This window comes from Phascolarctos cinereus, unplaced genomic scaffold (genome assembly GCF_003287225.1).
Source record: "Phascolarctos cinereus isolate Bilbo 61053 unplaced genomic scaffold, phaCin_HiC Scaffold_5;HRSCAF=322, whole genome shotgun sequence".
Classification (NCBI taxonomy): Eukaryota; Metazoa; Chordata; class Mammalia; order Diprotodontia; family Phascolarctidae; genus Phascolarctos; species Phascolarctos cinereus.
The window spans coordinates 156,561,527-156,581,568 of record NW_027555958.1 but is presented as its reverse complement, the minus strand read 5'-3'; the positions used below and the strand labels follow the sequence as shown (position 1 = coordinate 156,581,568).

Sequence of the window (20,042 nt, the reverse complement as noted above, 5' to 3'; positions counted from 1 at the left end):
AAGGTAAATGGGGCCCAGATTTAGGACATCCTTAAATGTCAGGTTGAGGAGTTTGTATTTTATCTTATGAGAAATGGGAAACGGGGAGGGATAGCTAGCATATGACAAGTTCAGGATCAAAAAAAAAAAGTCTTGACAGGCAAGAACAATAGACCAAATCTAATTGCATGAAATTTAATGTGATAAATTTAAAGTTCGACATTGGGATTCAAAAGCATAAACTTAACAAGCATAAGGTGGCAAAAATGTGGCTAGGCAATAGTTCCTATGGGGGTTTTGTGAATTACAAGATCAATAGGTATCAACCATGTGATGTGTAGCCAGCAAAACCCTAATTTTTTCCCTAAGACTGTGCTGAGAGCCACAGTGTACAGGGAAGGTGAGGTAGTGTTCAGCCCTGAACAGACCACATCTTGAGTTTTGTATTCAATTTGGCTTCCCACATTTTAAAAAGGACATAGGAAAGTTGTAATAAGTCAACCATGTTAATAACTAGCATTTATACAGCAATCGAAGGTTTGCCCTATGTTTATTATATCATTTGATACCTTCAAAGATTCTATGAGGTGGGTATTATTATCATCCCCATTTCCATTTACAGATGAGGAAACTTAAGCTATGAGACTAAGTGACATGCCTAGGACAACACAGCTACTAAGTTTCTGAGGCAGGGTTGGAACATTGGTGTTACTGGCTCTAAGCCAACACTCACTGTGCAAACCAGCCATCACCTATAGTACATGCAAGGATATTTGAAGGACCTGATGATGTTTAGCCTGGAAAGACTAAGATAAAAGGGGGAGATGATAGCAACAGTTGAAGGGTTCTCACACGGAAGAGAGATGAGATTAGATTTGCTCTGCTCAGCCCTAGAGGACATAATTAGGAGCAATTGGTGGAAGCTGGAGAGAGGCAGGTATAGGTTTAAGATGAGAAAAAAAAAATCCTTAATTAACAGACGTAGCCAAAATGAGAAAGGACTACAACTCCCAGGATTCCTGGGTCTAGAGCATAATTTTCAGGTTAAAGAGAACAAGGATTCCATTTCACATAAGGCTATGTGATCATAACACAGTAGGAATGTAGAGAGTTCCAGTAGATTGGAGGAGGAATCTAGTTCTCTGTGAGGTCTGTAACCATATAGAAGGAGAAACAAGCCAGGCTTACCTGGAGAGGGTAGAAGACAGTGAGTGATCTGTGATGACTAGCCAAGCTGGGAGTCACATATTGACAATGTCATTGCCATCTGGGAGTAAGAAGCCAATAGTAAGCATGATACCAGTAGGATCAAGTTTTGAGCAAGGTTGCTAAAGTTGCCTGTCTTTACTGAAGGCTTCAAAACTCTTCACTCTTCCTACACAGAAAGACTATGTATCAGATTCACGAGCCTGGAGATACTCAGAAACCAAATTGCTCTGGGAAGAAGTAGCAGAGATTAAAAAAGGGGAAGGCAATAAGTCTTTAACCACTGAAACTGAGCTGAAATTGTCTTATGTTGCCATAATATTAATTTGTCTTAATCAAATATTTCCTTGTTTCAATGCTATTCCTTTCATAGGTTTGTTATTATAATATATAACTGAATAATAACTAGACCTGTTACTTTCAAAAGTTCCTAGTTGCCTAATTAGATAGCTGTAATAGAGAACCAGAGAAGTAAATTACCATTGGCTATCCCTGTGATTTAAACCCAAATCCATGATGGTCCAGAGCTGATTGGGCCACAGGCTATCAAAAAAATGGAATGGGCTGCCTTGAGAGGTAATTTGTTCCCCTTTCCTGGAACTCTTCAAAGAGCTGGATGACTAACCATTAGTAATGTTATAGGGAGGATTCTTGGAATCATGAGAGACTTTGGTGTGAGTCCCAATTCTAACGTTTATTAGTTCTGTGACCATTGGGCAAGTAATTTCATTTCTTTGAATCTCAGGTTCCTTATCTGTAAAAATAAGGGGTAATGGTATCTATGATATTATAGTATCATAGCTGCTCTCCCACCTCACTGACTTTGCACACTCTCCACCCTCCATCTCTTAGTCTCCCAGTAGAATCTCTAGTTTCCATCAAAGTACAATCCAAATGCCACCTACTACATAAGACGTCCCCTGATTCTCACAGCTTCAGATGTCTCCCCCATGCCTGAAATTACCTCATATTCATTTCATATATATTTGCACATATTTTGAAGTGAACAAGTTGTTTCCTCTGGTAAAATGTAAGTTCCTTAAGGGCAGGGCCTGTTTCTGTTTTTATCTTTGTGTCTTTAGCCCCTAGCATAGTATTTGGCACATAGCAGGCATTTAATAATTACTTGGTGATTAATTGATTGATAATACCTGCTTTGTGGAGGGGGGACAGTTATAAAGCTTAAATGCAAAATAAGTACGACATAAATGTTAGTTATTATTATTTTTAATATTATGTCATACTAGATGTCCCACGAGATACCTTCCAATCCTTAGATTCTATGACTTTGTGAAGTTTGCCTCATAACAGAAGCCATCACACTGTGCTTCCAATTTAAGCAGATGCTTCCACTCAATCTTCAGGAAGTCCAAATAGGAGGTATTGAGGAATTCTAGTTGTACTATGACAAAACATCTTTTTCCTGAGATAAGAAGGGAAAGGAATATCAGGAATAAATTGGGAAATTGCTAGGTTGGGCCATTACCAAGCATAGGGTGTTGAAGATCATGGATACAAAGTAAAAGGGAGAGATTTTGCAAATGCTCAAGTCTGTCAGTGTCTTTTTCTGATAGCATGGCCCTGACAGATAAGGTTTTATGAACAAAGTGAACTGTCATAGTTCAAGGGGAACAAATCATATCAGCTTTCAGGTTTATTTTAGGGAAAAGAAATAATGCATTTCACAAGAACAAGGGTGTGACTCAGTAGAACAAAATGCAGTCTTGAGGCTCTCTTCAGACATAGCATTTCTCATGTGTACATCAAAATAATACTCCATGAGAGATGTGGCCACAGAAAGAGCTTTGTTCAGTCAGTTGCTGAGCATTGATTGACACCGAGAGAAATCTGAAACACGCAAGGTTAGAAGGTCTTATGAAAATAACTTCAAAAACACTCCACTACCAGACAGCAGAGGCAGCTAAATGGCTCAGTGGATAAGAACACTGGGCTTAGAATCAGGAAAACCAGAGTGTAATTGGGCCTCAGACACTTACTGGCTGTGTGACCCTGGGCAAGTCACTTAACCTTTGTTTGCCTTAATCTGCTTCCAAGAAACCTCCATGGACAGTAAGGTCCATTGGGACATAAAGAATTGGGTGCTACTGAACAGCTGAACAACACCACCAGATAGCAGTTTACTGAATTATCCAGCTACCCAGAGCCCACAATCCATTATTCCTTTTGTCTTGAAAATAAAATGAAGATCCTTTCTGAATTGCTATAGTAGGCTGAGTTAGTGTTGCGTAGTGGGTAGTGAGCCAGCCTTGGAGCCAAGACGACCTGGGTTTAATTCCTGCTTCTAACTATATGACCCTGGGTAAGTCATTTAACCTCTTACTGCCCTAGGTAATCTCTAAGAAGGCAGGGTGAAGAGCAATTGCAGATCTACTTTGGTAGGGGGATTTTCTTCGATCAAGAGTTCCCTAAACCAATGAAATAAAAGCTCAATGAGTCATTTGGTAAATTTCAACAAAATATCCCCAAAATAACATGGGAACACAATCTATTCTGGAAGATGGACCAATTTTTTCTTATCTTCTTTATATGAAGATCATCCTTCAAAAGTGTTTCTTTGGCAGGCTTCTGTTAATCATCTATTTACTGGGCAATAGAGGCATGTGAAGATATAGAGAGGCTGAGTCCAGGAATCCTTGAATAGCAGAGAATAGCTGAGTGTGGCTATAGCTCATATAAAAGGCCATAGGCATCCACATAGCAAACTGAGATTCTGTGTGCCCACCCTGGGAGGGAACTGATTAGAAGGCTTTACTGAAATGCCTTGTGAGAACTTTGTAAAATGTCTTTTGTTCACTGAATTTTCAAAACTTTGTCTTTAGGGGTGATCGGGATCTCCAGTCCCACTGGTTATGGTAGGCCTGGGTCCTCCTTAAAGAATCCTGTGTAAGAAGTATGCTTTGTGGACCTCTAGAACTATTTACATTGCATTTAGGAAATCGTCAAGAACTATTACCATAAGGACTTTGTGGAGACTGTTTAACTCAAGTCATTAGGGGAGGTATGTGAAAGGTCAATGCTGGAGCCTTCCAGTATCCAGAATTGGAAATATGGATCCAGATGCCAATTATACCTCAGTATATTTTCTAAGGACAGCAAATATTTAACTGTGGGAAGAGTATAATGGCAAGGTGCACCCCATGGAAGATGTAGGAGAAAGGTGGTGCCTTTGCAGGATGTGTGCTTTAACTGCCAAGTACTGACAACCACCATGTTGCTGAAGTCGCCATATTGCTGAGGTGGGAGGAAAGGACACTGCTCCTCTCTCAACCTCTGCCTTACAAGCCTAACAAGGGAGAGGTTTCTTGTTTTGGGTTTTTTTTTTGTTTTTGGCCACATGAGAGAATTGAAAAAAGTGAGTTAGAAGATGGAGTCACTCCCTTTTTAAGGTATGCTCCTAGATGTAAGTGTGCTCCTAGCTTAGTGACCAATCCTATATGATACCTTTGACATGATCTCACTACCCTTCATCTATCCAGGGACCAAGGGAACAGAGTTTGCTAAATCATCCCGAAGTAACAACTCTTTCAGAGTCGATCGTATGTTTTCCCATAAGGGCCGGTACGTGATTCAGTACATGATCCATAGTCTGGCCCCTTTTGGAATATTCCTATATATATTCCATGGAGTATAACTCTTCAGATTCTTGTAGCTCCATTCCCAAGTAGACAAGCAGGAGCTAACCAGCCATGTGACCCTGGGCAGGTCACAGAGCATCACTAAGCCTCCCATTGAAAATTAGATGTACTGATGTGAGGGAATGCAGCAGCCAACATGGAGAGGCATGTTCTAAGAAATGATCAGTGAAGTGAAAAAGAGAAACAGAAAAGTGAAAAAGAAGTGAAAAGGTTTGCTATAGGAATACACTATAAACCACCAAAGCAGAAGAGGGAAATAGACAATGAGTCTGGAATCAATGAATTACATCATGAAACGAGCATGGGGGCATGATATAGTAGTAATTATGAAGTTCAACTATCTGGACATCTAGTGAGGGTCTCTTTCCTACACATTATTGATGCTCTTTTTGCATTGCTGTCACTTATTAATGATGCAACATTGCATCAAAAAGTATATTTAAGCAACAAGCAAACAAATAGACCTTGTTTAACAACATATGTCTGTAATTCAGCAACTCTCCTTAAAGAGAAGAGAAATATGTTTCACTGCCAATTATCTGAAGTCAAGATTAGCAATTGTATTTACCAGAGTTTTGATATATTTCAGCCTTTACAATATTGTGGTCATTAAGTAATTTGTATTCTTGGTTCTGCTTATGTAATTTCATATTAATTTTTACAGCTTGTCTGAATTATTCATGTTCACCACTTCTTATGGGTCAATAGTATTCTTTTACATTTACGTATTAAAATTTGATTAGCCATTCCTGAATTGTTGGAAATACACTTTGTTTCTAGTTTTTGCTAACTTAAAAAATGATATGTGATGATATAAATATATATGGAACCATTCACTCTTTGACCCTTAGGATATAAGCTCAGTTGTTGTATCTCAGGGTCAAAGGGAATGTAGAATTTAGTGATTTTTAAAGTGACTTTTCAAATCTCTATCCAGAATAGTTGGAACAATTCATAGCTTCAAAAGCAATGTAATAGTGTGCCTGCCTTTCCAAAGCTTCTCTAACATCTGTAATTGGGTGTGAGGTGAAACTCAAGTTGTTTTATTTTGTATTTCTCTTAGTATTAGTGATTTGGAACATGTTTTCATTTAGGTTGTGATAGTTGGCAAATCTTTTTTTAATTGACTATTCATATTCTTTAATCACTTATCTGTTGGGAAAGATCTTTTTTTACATAATTCTAGCAATTCTTTTTCTTAGATGGTAAATCTTTATCAGTGATATTTGATGTGAAGATTTCCCTCCAATCAATAGCTTCTCTTATTGTAGCTACATTGATTTTTTTGTGCACAAGCTTTTAAAATTTTACATTCGTGGAATTGTTTATGTAAGTTTTTATGGCCATCTCTTGTCCTTATTTTTCTCATAGCAAGAATAATAAAAGGTAGCTCTTTCTGTTCTTCTCTACATTTTAAAAGTTATACGACCTTTTATATTGGTTGTCTGTCCACTTGGAGCTTATTTTAGTGTATAGTATAAGTCGTGATATATAATGTAAGATGGCAAACTGCTTTCTGGTTTTCCAGAAGCTCTTATTGAACAGGCAATCCTTGTCCTGGTAGTGTTTTTCTTTTCTTTTTTTTAGGTTAATTAAACAACAGCTGTCAAATTGATCTTCCTCAAACCCAGACCTGACCATATTACCCCTCTATTCAATAAACTCCAATAGTTTCCTGTCATCTCCAGGATCAAATATAAATTCTTCTGTTTAGAGTTCAGAGTTGTTCATGATCTGGCCTCCTCCTATCTTTCCAATCTTCCTACACCTTTACTCACCCTTCATACTCTCCAATCCAGAGACATTGAGCTTCCTGCTATTTCTCAAACGTGACCATTCACTTTCCAACTCCATGCATATTCATTGGTTGTCCCCCATGCCTGAAATTCTTTCTCCTCATCTCCTACTCTTAGCTTCCCAGACTTCCTTCAAATGCCAGCTAAAATGGCACCTTTTAAGAGAAGAACCTTTAATGCTAGTGCCTTCTCTTTGTCAATCATCGTTGATTTATCTTCTGAATATCTTCTTTGCGTGTAGTTTGCATGTTGTCTTCCCCATTAGACAGTGGGAACCTTGAGACCAGGGCCTTTTTTTTTGCCTTTCATTTTATCTCCAGCACTTAGCACAGTGCCTGTTACAGAGTAAACATTCAATAAATGTTTGTTGACTATGGTCAAGTGTTCCTAGGTCAAAAATACAATTCTAATGACACAAACACAAATGATTCTGAGAAAAAAAGGGAGAAGCTGCCTAAAGAGACCTATGTAGATGCATAGGCAATTCATTGACTAACTCAGACTGAAGAAGACATGTATCGAAAGCAAGGCAGGTAAGTAATGGAAGATAAATGAGGAAAAAAAAGGGTGACCATCCTTTAAGAGTAATTTCAAGAGCATTAGAGTTGAAAATGAATGAGATAATGCCATCTGTGATAACAAAGACAAGTTGAGAGACAGAGGAGGATAATAGGAGAGACAGAGTTGGTACTTAGGTTGGATGGCATTATGGTAACATATGATGAAAAGAAGACAGACTTACCCAATTTTTGCTTTCTTTAATATGGAGAATTACATCTCAACTGTAAAGAATAGATATTAAATAGTTAACAGGGAATTGAAGCAGCTATCTTGACAGAGTGCAGGATCTAGAGTCAAGAAGGCATGAGTTTGAATCCTGCTGTCAAGTAATCTCTCTAGGCTTCAGTTTTATATCTGTTTTTGTATCAAATGAGATAATATAGATGAAGTGTTTTGCAAACTTCTAAGCACTATATAAATGCTATTACAGATACCCAACACAATTTGTTACTATCTAATTCATAGCCTTGGTTACCCTGAATATAGAAGAAAGTCAAAGTAGCATGCATGTGCCTTTTAAAATATATCCTTTTTATTGTTATTATTGCTTTTTTGGATTATTTGTTCCATGATTCCTTCCATTAATACAGATAATTATTGACTCAAATATAGAGAGGCTGAGGGGTGTAAGAAAGAAGGTTGAACATGGAAGTAGAGGGATCAAATTTTAAGTTTGACCTCTGATAGTTAATAGCTGTGTGACCATAGGTAAATCACTTAATCTCTCTGTGTCTAAATTTTTTCATCTTTAAGATGGGGATAATGATATCTGCAATACCACTTTTTAAGAATTATTGTGAGGATAAGTTGAATATATGTATATATATATATGCAATTTTAATATATAAAATTCCACATATTTATGTGTATATATGTGTGTATATGTAGATGTGTGTGTACATGTGTATATTGTGTGTGTGTGTGTGTGTGTATATAAATTGTGAATCTGAAAGCCTACTCTGTATCATTACATTACATTCTCACTACTAGTTATGTAATGGACTATATTCCATTGGACTATATTCAGGAGTGAACTTGCAAATTTGTATTTTTACATAAAATTTTAAAATTACATTGTGAAACTGAGCTTTACCTCTTCAGATCACAAGATGCACACAAACTTTTAGTATAACATTCATAGTTTAAAAACTATGAAAAAAGACCATAAAAGATTGCCAACATCTGTTTAATTATCATTAATGGCAAAGACATTCAACAGATACAGATGTGATCCTTTTTAGGCTCAGGGATGTCAGCAATTCAGTCTTTGAATAGTATGCCACGTGGTAAAGTGCCCTTTAGGAACTTTTCTCAGCTTATATTACCTTCATTATGATAGAGCTCTAAGAATTCCTGTAACTGTCATGCCTGAAATATCTATTTGCTCTTGGTCCATCTAAGAGCATAAATAGTAATGACCTACAACCATAATGGTAATATCATCCAGTATTAAACTAGTTTATCTTCACTCTCCCATATAATATTGCTCATTCATTAGTGTAGGGACAATTTACCTCTTTGTTTTTGGAAGGACAATACGTGGAAACTTTGATCCTGACATGAATTTTCAATATGAATGTATATGTGTATGTATACATACAGAAGCACACATTATACTTTCTATGACATTTTGTGTATATGTACAAATGCATTTGTATTAAATGTCAGTATATCTGTGTATGTGCATGTATACATAGATTTACAGGCTTACCCCCAAAAAATAAAAGCCCATCTTTTCAATTTGCTACATGTGAGTGAGACCTAAAACACTGCAGTTTGACACAAAGGTTATATGTTTGCATATATATGTATGTATATATATGTATGTATATAGTATTATATATGTGATATACACATAGAGAGTTAGACAGACAGACAGGGAGACAGATAGATAGATAGATAGATGTACATTATAGAAACCCATATGTCAGATGTTCAAAGCTACATTTATACAGAGAAGTTTTCAGAACTACTTTTTTTTTTTGGTAGATACAATTTTATTGTATACTTTCATATTTTAAACATATATAAAAGCAGTAATGCTACAATACTGAGTTTTCAAGAATACGTGAAGATTTTACTTAAAAAAAAGAGAAAATCATGACAGGAAGCCATCATATCCTATGGATTGTAGTATTGTGTTCACAACAACCGGGGTGGGTGGGGGCAGAGATACATAGGGAAAACAAGGTAGAAAGACAGTAATAAAATAGCTTCTTACTCAAAGCATGAACACTATATTTCAATAATACAGTAAAACTTTCTGAGTAGAATAATTGGGAGAGATGCCTTCAATACTGATGCTGTCCTTGGAAGTCCAGGATATCTTCCCCAAATCACTCTCATTGGCTCATCTTCCCCCTGATCAAAGTTCATTCTAGGAAATCTCAGAGCAATAACAACAACAATAACTAACATCTATATAGCACTTACTATGTGCCTGGTACTGTGCTAAGCACTTTACAATTATTGTCTCATTTGATCCTCACAAAAACGCGGGAGGTAGGAGCTACTATTAACTGCATTTTACAGATGAGGAACTGAAGCAGATGGAGATAAGTTACTTGCTCAGATAAGTTACAAACCAGCTTTGAGCTCACATCTTCCGGACTCCAGATTCAGCACTCTATAACTCTACAGAAGCGGGTAAAAGCATCTCTATGGGTCTCCTGTTCAAACATTCAAGATAGCAATGAAAAACAGATAAAGGATAAACTATTTCATCCCCATAAAAGGTACAGAAAATACACAAAGGACTCACAGTAGCATCTAAATAGCATATATAATTCTCCTAACTTTCCAGGGAGTCTTATCTTCCTCCCACATCCTAAAAAGTCCTCCAGATTTATAGTGCTACCCTATGTTTGGACTAAGTTCAGAAGAGAAACAGTCTCTGGAGATGCCACATTCCTACATTTTGTTGAAACTCATGTTTACACTGGGAACACATATAACCCACCAACCTAATGGTACCATTATATGGGCTTGGATTCCCTCAGGAAGGAAAGAAAATTTGAGACTGCCAGAGTAAGTGTTTAATTAATACTTGTCAACTTGACTTGAGTATTCTCTCTAATGATTCAGATTGTAACCCTCCTGTGACTTCTCATCCAAGGACGCTCTTACCAATGTCATCTCATGTGTTGGGGGCCTTCCTCTATTACTCTAGACCAGGGCTTCTTAAACTTTTTCCACTCATGACCCCTTCAGCGCTCGACCCACAGTTAAAGAACTGGACAGACGTTAATGGAACATTCAGGTTAATCAGATGTTATCTTCTGGCCATACATCTTTTTAATAACAATTTTTATTCAATTGCTTTTGTTCAATAAATGTTTGCCAAGGTCCTTCACAGTATTTTACCAGAAAAGGAAGTAAACAATGATTTTCAAATATCAAAAGGCTAGCTTTAAACTTTTACACCTAGAGAGTGCTACACCAAACCTCTTTGTAATCCTGCCATAATCATGCTATAATTATACTCATTTTGGGGGGCAGCTAGGTGGCACAATGGATAGAGCACTGGCCCTGGATTCAGGAGGACTTGAGTTCAAATCGGGCCTCAGACACATAACACTTGCTAGCTGTGTGACCTTGGGCAAGTCACTTAATCCCATTGCCTAACCTCCCCAAAAAACTATACTCATTTTTTTAAAAAGCGAGTGATTTACCCTTTACATAAGAATTTTGACTATATTTGTGTCAAAACTACAGCCATGCCATAGCTATCCCAATCACTTTGATCATTCTTATAATTTAATGGTTGTTTGATGCTTCTGACCAGTTAAAATAGCTGGAAATATCAAATTGACTCTGACACTGAGACTGAAGGAGCCACACCCAGACACAAGTTTACAACTGGCCTAGAAGATAGGCTTTTAAAAAAATCTAATATTTATGTTTCACAAAACCTTTATTAGGCTTACTTTACACAGGATTTGTGTAGTAGAGTAGAAAGAGGTCTGTGAGTAATAGCTCACTTTTATATAGTAATTCAGGTTTGTTAAGGGTTTTATACATGTTATCTCATTTGAATGCCTATGAGGACTGGTCTACTACTAGGTCCCAGCTGGCAGAAGTAACTTCGTGTTTAAGCACTAATTGACTTGCCCTATGTGCAAGGAATCTCCTAGCTACGAAATATTGCTTGAATCGTCTTCATTTAGGCAAAGAATGCATCCTGCATTTAGGCAACAGAAGAATCCTGTTGTAATCAGCTTAGAAAACTTCAACTATGCCATGTACGCAAGGTTAGCAAACTTTCCTAATCACAATGACATTGTGGTTGAAAACAGGATTGCAGTCCATATTCCCCGCTGATTGAGTTTCCCTAAAATCTCCGTCTGAGTCAGTCCCTGTCAATCTGCCCAGCAATGACAATCAGTTAAAAGGGCAGAGACAGAGTTACAGATCTGGGCTCTTAAGTGGGGCATGCATCCCGCTCTAAGCCTGAGCCATATCATGTGACAATAGAACTGGGGGAGCCTCGAGCTTGCATGACTGTGTAATCAACTCCCTTCTGACTCAAGTACTTAACATTCCTTCTTGGAACCTCACTCACAGTCTCCACACAACAACCCTCTGTTGCGGTATGAGAGGTTAAGAGGTTGTGACCCCTCAAAGGCTGAAGCACATGTTGGGTCATCTGGAATGAATTCACAGACTCAAGCATTCTTTAAGTCAAGGTGGCAAAGTTTATTGTTATGCTTTTCAGCGGGCAAGGATTCTTAAGGATTCCTGCAATCTTAGAGTGGTACAGTTAAAGTTTATACAGGATAAAATACAGTAAAATATGTGCCAAATATGCTAACTAGGGGATTCAGGGTGGGATTAGGGAGAGGTTAAGGAGTGGTCAGTTCTTAAAAGAACATGCACTTCTTGTACCTGCTGTGCAGGCATTTTACCCAGAGTTCACTAGGAAAAGCCCACAAGTGGGGCCACATGGAGGTGTGGTTTTAGGTCTGCTACGTCACTAAGTTAACTAGAGCTCAAGGTAACTGAGAGTTGTTCACTCTGCCACCAATCAATGTCTTGTCTGACAAGATAGATGTAGGGAGTATACGTATGTCTTAAGTCTAGAATACAGTTAATGATGTAGATAATGAGGTAGGGCGGTAGTACGTCTTTAAGACCCAGTGCAAAGCCAGTTCAAACCAATAATTCCTTCAGGTACTGTTTGGAACTGCACCAAGAAAAGAGATGAGGGTCTTGCTGGGGCCCACTCATGAGTAATTGCTAAGCAGTGTCCTTGGGCTGGGCAGAAACTGTCAGGGATAGTGTTTCTGAGGCTAGGGAGAAGTTGGGGTCCAAGTACAAGCACCCAAACACAAGCACCCAAACACCGCATCACCTCCTCACTTAAACCCAATTCACAAGCAAGTGAAGACATAGCCCTAGTGATGCCATTGGTCCTCTTGGAGAGCAAAGGACAAACAAAAACAATTGGATAGACGATGAAACTGAAACTCAGAGAGGGTGACTTACCCAGGGTCACATGAATAACTGAGATAGAATTCAAACCCAGGTCTCTTCTGATGCCAATCCCAGTGCCCTTTCCACTATAAAATTGTGCCTGCCAAAATTAGAGGTCAAGAGATCTGGGCTCCAATTCCGGCTCTGCTACCATCCAGCTATGTGACCATGAGCAAATCACTCTGCTTCTCTAGGACTCAGTTTCTTCACATGTTAAATGAAAAGGTTGGAATAGATAATCTCTAAGGTCCTTGCTAGACCTAAATATCCATGGTTCTATTTATTAGCGTAACTCCTAGCCCTCCATAACCATAGCCAATATATCAATAGAGTAATGATACTAGCATTATCATCATCAGTCCATCAATAAATCAAGCATTGATTAAGGGTCTATTTTGTACCAAAGGCTGTGCTACAAAGACAAAAATGAAACATATCCTGCCCTCAAGGAGCTTATATTTTATCAGATGAGATAACAAGCATGAAAATATGTATGTAAACAATCTGTACAAAGTAAACGCCAAGTAGAATTTTGGTGGGTGGAGAGCACTAGCGCTGAGTGGATCAGGGTCATTAACCCTCAATACTTATATCATCTGGTCTACCCCATATAAGCTTCCTGCCCGGGAAACACATATACTCCATGTTCTCAAATCCTGTAAGACTCAAAACAAAGATAATGAGGACAAGCAGAGCTGATTATATTTCTCATTTGTCTTATTTTCATTGTGTGGACTGAAGAATAGAACCACTTTCTCTCCTTTAGCTAAAAGTTAACATTTAAAATGTATATTCTAGCAAGACAAGAAGCAGTGTGGCCTAGTGGATAGAGAGCTGTCTTTGGTGTCAGAAAGAGTGGTAACACATATTGACTGTGTGACCATGGGCAAGTCTCTTCAACTTTGACTTCTCCAGGCAATTCTCTAAATTGCTGTGCAATTGCTGATCTGCATAGAAAGAGAGTTTACTTACTGGAAGTTTCTTATGCCAATGAAATCACAGCTTGGATCTTTAAAAAAAAATAGCGTAGGCTAGTGTTTTGGTAGGGGGTATCTTTCCATTATTAGAAGGGGATTAATATTTTTGGGGGGTCAGTTATCATGTCAAATGTTTTGGGTGCCCAAAAGAGCCATTCCTCATAGCCGGTTGGAAAGGGAAATTAAATGAACAAATCAGTGCTAATAGAGATAAATCAATGGAAGGAACCCAAATGGAATTATTGGAAATGCAAATGGAAAATGAATAATAAAACCAACCTGCAGTTTCTGAGATGTCTCAGATGGCCCAATTAAGGCTAGATGGTTTCACACTGCCTTTTAACAAGCCCAATTAATTTTAAATTATCCTTTCCTTTTGTTCCAGGTTTGACAAAGCCATTGTTTTGCTGCAAGGGCCTTTTCTGTTCTTGTCTCCAATTTCATTTGGTTGCTATCCAGGTGATTTTTTGAAACCAGCCTCAAAATGAGTTGCCTGGAATTGGTTTGTGGACTCAAGGTTATTGATAAATTTTACTGGCCCTGTAAGAGTCCCAGTCACTCATTAGCATAAAACCCAAGTCCCAGACTCAATCAAAAATGTCCTTCATTTTAAAATCATCTTCCTTTTCTATAAATGTTTCCAGCAATGGCCCAAATCAGTATGGCTCTGAACCTAGAAGTTGCTTATCACTACTGTAGATACTTCTACAGAAGTACCTGATTGTCTGAGAAAAGGTTAGTCTGAAATCCATACATTAGCATGTTTATTATTTATCCTGCCATAGGGCACTTCTGCCTACCTATCTCTGCTCCCAAGCTCTTTGTAATAACAGGGAATTAAGATATGCCTTGAATTCTGATAGAGAACTTCTCAACATAATATCCAATAAATCTTAAATAGTTAGATGTTGGCTTAGATCAACCTTGCTAGCTCTAGACCCAAATTGGATTTCTTCACAACTGAAAGCCACATTTCTGCCCAATTAAGATATAATCTTTTAAATCTCTTGTTGATTTCTTATCATTAAGAACTGGAAAATTAAGTTTTAAGAACATAAATGTTTTAGTGAGGAATATAATCTTGTGAAATTCAGAGAGACAGCTTTTTATGGGTGGCCATAAAAAAAGTCCTAATACAGTTTTCTTGGGAGAGTAAAGCAAATGATAAAGTTCCTTGCCCCAGCTTCATCAGCCAGGATGTGAATTTTATTGAGTGTTCACTGTGTACAGAATAATATCTCAGGTTCCTTGGGATTATGAAAGAAATAAGAGAAGTGGACTTTGTCCTCAGGCTGTTTATAATCTAAATAGAAAATAAAGGATCAATAAACTAATAATGTACATGAGAAAACAGTGTGTAAACATAAATATTAATACCTAACCTGGCACGTGGTAAGTGCTTAATAAATGTTTGCTAGAAGAGAAACAGATAAATGGGGAAGAGAGGGGAAGGAAGAATGAATTCTTGCAATAAATTTTTCTGATAAAGGTCTCATTTCTAAGACATGTAGAAAAACTGATTCAAATTGATAAGAGCCAGTTCTCAATTGATAAATCAATCAATATACAATTATTAAGTGCCTATTGTGTCAAAGGATATGAAAAGGAAGTTTTCAGAGGAAGAAACCTGAACTATCAACAGCCAAATGGGAAAAAAATGCTCTAAGCAAATGAAAATAACTTTAAAGTTCCACTTCATATCCACTAGATTGACTAAGTTGACAGAAAAGGAAAGTAAAAAATACTGGAGGGGCAATGGGAGAACAGGTCTATTAATGCACTGTTTGTAGAGCTGTTTGTAGAGCTGTGAAGTGGTCCAGCCATTCTGGAAAGCAACTTGGAACTATGCCCAAGAAACTATTAATCTGTGCATACCCTTTGACCCCTAGATACTGATACTAGGTTTATGGCATAAAAAGATTAAAGAAAGAGATAAGAGATGCTTTTAAGCAAAAATATTTATAGCAGTCCTTTTTGTGGTGATATAGCAGTCCATTTGTGGAAACTGAAGGAGTTTTCATCAATTGGGAAATGGCTTGTAATAATAACTTGTTCAAGTTATGGCATATGAATGTGATGGAATACTATTTTTCCAGAAGAAACAATGAAGGGACAGTTTCTAAGAAACCTCAGAAGACTTGAATAAACTGATATAGAGTGACATGAACAGAACAGGGAGAACAATTTTTACAAAACTATGATATTGTAACAACAAGCAATTTTAAGAGAACTCAGCATCAGTACGATTACTAGTCACAGTTCCAGAGGACACGTGATGAAACATGCTATCCACCTCCAGATAGAGACGATAGCTTCAGAGTGAAGATTGAAGCAAACTTTTTTTGGACATGGCCAGTGTTGGAATTTGTTTTGTTTGACGATATGTATTTGTAATAGGGATTCTGTCTGCCTTGCTTTCTAAATAGGGAGACAAGTTAGATTTTTGTTTGAAAAGAAGAAAAAAACTAATTTAAATAAATAAGAATAAATACTTGCTGATTGACTGATTGATATGTTAAATATATTGATGAGAGGCAGGATGGCCCAATCGATAGAGAGCTAGATTTGGAGTCAAGAAGACCTGGCTTCTAGTATGTCTCTGAGATACTCTAGTTGCCTGACAATGAATAAGTGATTTCACATCTCAATGCACTCAGGCAATTAATTCTCTAAGAAGATACCTGCATCCAAGTAAGGATTTTCCACAGTGGTATTTTCCCACTCAATGAACTCATAGGTCCAAACCAAACAATAAGATCATAGATTGAAAGGATCATAGCTCAGATTGTGGCTAATATAGAAGCTGAAAAGGTTACAGGATTACAGGATTTATAATCTGAAGAGATCATAAAATTCATGTAATCCAACCGCAGGCGCCCCTAACACTTTTTAGCACAAAAGGAAACTGAGGTACAAGGAGATAAGGTCTCTTACTACAAATTCAATGCCTTCCCATTCTCCTCTACACTGCCTGCTTCCTAGTTTTATTTTAAAAACACCTGTAGAACTTCCTCAAGGCTCCAGATCTTGGGGGTGGAGTGGTGAGAGGGGTGGGTTGCATTTAGTGATAGGTCTTGTATTCTTCCACTGCAGAGTCCTAGATAACAACCAGCTCATTTCAACCCTGTAAAGGGAATGCCATTATATCATTGCTCAGGCATTCTTTCATATTGGCAACTTGTCATGACCTGAATGAAAATCTCTGTTAAAAGCACAGGGGCATGCTTGTCAGAAATGAAGAGTAGAAAGTATTACAAGACATACATTATTCATTAAAAATAAAAATGTGAGAGAGTCAGATTAAGAACATTGTCAAATCTATTTAAGAGCTTTGAAGAAAAATCACTGAAGTGGAAACCTTAGTCAACAATTCATGTGAATATTAATCAACTCTTTAAAAAAACTTGTTTATCAGTAGATTACTAAGTCAGTTGTTCACACTTCAGTTGTCTGGGAACCTGATCACTCTTAGTAATATGATTAATCATCCAGCTATATTAACTGAGTACACAAATTGAAAATAAAAGTAACCTCTGTGATGCAGTTAATTTAATCATCTGTTTACTTTGGATTAACCAACCAATTTTAACATCTATTGTTACCTGCTAATATTTGTAGATTTGAGCTAGAACAGACCTTAGGGAGGATTTAGTTTAACTTCCTCATTTTGCAAATGAGGAAACTGAGGGGCAGCTAGGTGGCTCAGTGGATAGAGCACTGGCCCTGAAGTCAGGAGGACCTGAGTTCAAATCTGACCTCAGACCAAACATTGACACTTACTAGCTGTGTGACCCTGGGCAAGTCACTTAACCCCAATTGCCTAAAAACAAAACAAACAAACAAACAAAAAATCAAATGAGGAAACTCAGACCCAGTGAGATTCATTGATTTGCCCAAGGTCGCATAGCAATATTGAAGCATTGAAAGTATAACATCATGCAAGATTTCAGGAGTAACAGAAAGATTTATTACATGTTTTTCCTCATGTACCTATTCACTTTCAAGTCACATTCTTACCAAATAAGAGTGACAAATGAGGGAAATGTAATAATAAAAGGTTACATTCTTGTCTAAAGACATGTTACCGAACCTTCTACAGAAATGACCACACACACCATGGCTAACCAATTCCAAGTAATATATTTGCACATTGTATAGTACAGTGCTTTCTAAAGTGATGATATGAATCAATTTAAAATGACAATCAAATTTAATTTTACTTTATTTTATTTAAAAGATCCATGGGAAATAGGGTAGAAAAATGAACTACAGAGCTTTGAGGAAATAGCTGAAGGATCTCCAGGATGAAGATGCATCAAAGCCAAGAAGTAGAAAGAATCAGAGGAAGAATAATTAGGCATTTTTGCACCCGGGGCAAACATCACAAGTAGCCCCTTCAGAAAATGGGCATGAAAGGCCCCCTCATTGGGGCAGGGGGGAAAGGAAAGTATATGTTCTCTCTTTCCCTGAATCTGGTACATCAAGAGGCTACTTCTGGCGAGAAAGCCTACCCCCCAGGAATTGAACCATCTGGTAGCTTCCCATTTGAACAAATTATTCTTGATGCTCAGTTGTTAAAGTCAGTTATTTGGTTGGTCATATTTGGCATCTAAGGAGACTGATTACTGGAAGTGGGGGAGGAATGTTATCCAATGTCTTCATTTTATACTGGGGGAAACTGAGCTTCCAAAGAGGACAAAGGAATTTGCCCAAGGTCCCAGAGAAAAGCTTACCTGACTCATTGACACTGAGGCTGCGATGAGGCAGAGTCGAACGGAGCCCAAATCTCACAGGTTAATTTAGGCTGTTAGAGTTGGAAGGGACTTTGGAAACCACTTTGCCTAACTCCCTTATCTTACAGAGAGGCCCAGGGATAGTGCAGGGACTAGAATCCAGGTCTCATGACTTCTGGTCCAGGTCTCTATTAGTAGGTCGTTGAAATTTAGCCTCTCATGGGACACTAGATCTTCCAGAGTGGCGGCCCCATTCTCACAGCTCAAGACAAGCAGCAGAGCAGGGAGGGAGCCCCTAATTCATTCTACTTACCCCTGGGTCTATCTCCCTTTCCTGGGCCTGCCTCTTCCTGAAAGGCCAATTTCTGGGAGCTGATGGGTGGAAGCAAAGTTAGTCTCCGTAAAGGGCACAGCTGCCAGATGGGCCTTGAAAAAAAGCACTGTCGGAGTGCAGAGAGGTTTGGTCGTTCATCAGAGCGGGAGTGTTCCCGGACTTGAGCTACTCAGAGCGAGGCAGAGTCAAAGGCATCGCGGAGCTGACAGAAGCGGCGGAATCGGCAGTGAATTCAGCGGAGGAAACATCGACTGTTCGTTCGGTAAGACAAGGTGGCCGTACAAAGCAGACTGCTCGTTAAGTCCACTGGTGGGAAAGCTCCACGCAAACAGCTGGCTACAAAGGCTGCCAGGAAAAGCGCCCCCTCTACTGGCGGGGTCAAGAAGCCTCACCGTTACCGGCCTGGTACTGTGGCTCTTCGTGAGATTCGCCGTTACCAGAAGTCAACAGAGCTTTTGATCAGGAAACTTCCTTTCCAGCGGTTGGTGAGGGAGATTGCTCAGGACTTCAAGACAGACTTGAGGTTCCAGAGTGCAGCTATTGGTGCCCTTCAGGAGGCTAGTGAAGCATATTGGTGGGTCTCTTTGAAGATACTAACCTGTGTGCCATCCATTCCAAGAGAGTTACTATCACACCCAAAGACATCCAGTTGGCTCGCAGGATACGGGGAGAAAGAGGTTAAATGAACGCAGTTTTATGGTGTCTTGTAGTAAATTTTGTAAAACACAAAAAAAAAGAAAAAAGAAAAGAAAAAAAGCACTTTCATTGGCACTGAGGGGATCAACTTGTTGGACCAAGACCAAGTCTCCCTCCCAACCTCTAAGTTCCTTCTCCCCAACTCCCTCGCTGCCCTCCCCTTCCCACCTCGTGCACTATAAGCTGAAGTTAGAGTCAGATGGCTCAGCCAACTGGGGTAGAAGTCTGACTCTTGCCTCATAAGAACCTTCCTGTTACCAGCTCTGTCCTGCCCAGACTTCCTTAAGGAAATACAAGAGCCATCACAGTCCTTTCAAATTTCCTGTTCTAGGGCAAATTTCCCCTTTCTCTGAAAAAACCTGTAGTCCTTCCATAGTTACTGTTCCTTGGAGAAAACCCTGGGAGAGGACCTATGGAAGACCTCCTTTGTAATTGAAGGGTATTGGGTCTTGTGTGCCTGAGCCTACCAGAAAGTAGACAGAGTTGGCAATGTAGCTTATGCACTGTCAGAGATGTGAGTTGGCATCTTCTCTGCAATTTATAGTCTTACAGACTTGCCTACAGCGTTGAGAGAATAAGTGACTTGCCCAAGGTCACACGGCCAGGATGTGTCAGAGGCTGTACTTGAACCC

General features: G+C 38.6%; 1 pseudogene; it reads left to right on the top strand.

Annotated features, from left to right (window-relative positions):
* Positions 1 to 18,988: 18,988 nt before the first annotated feature.
* Positions 18,989 to 19,411, top strand: LOC110201357 (histone H3.3A-like; annotated as a pseudogene).
* The last annotated feature ends 631 nt before the right edge of the window (positions 19,412 to 20,042 follow it).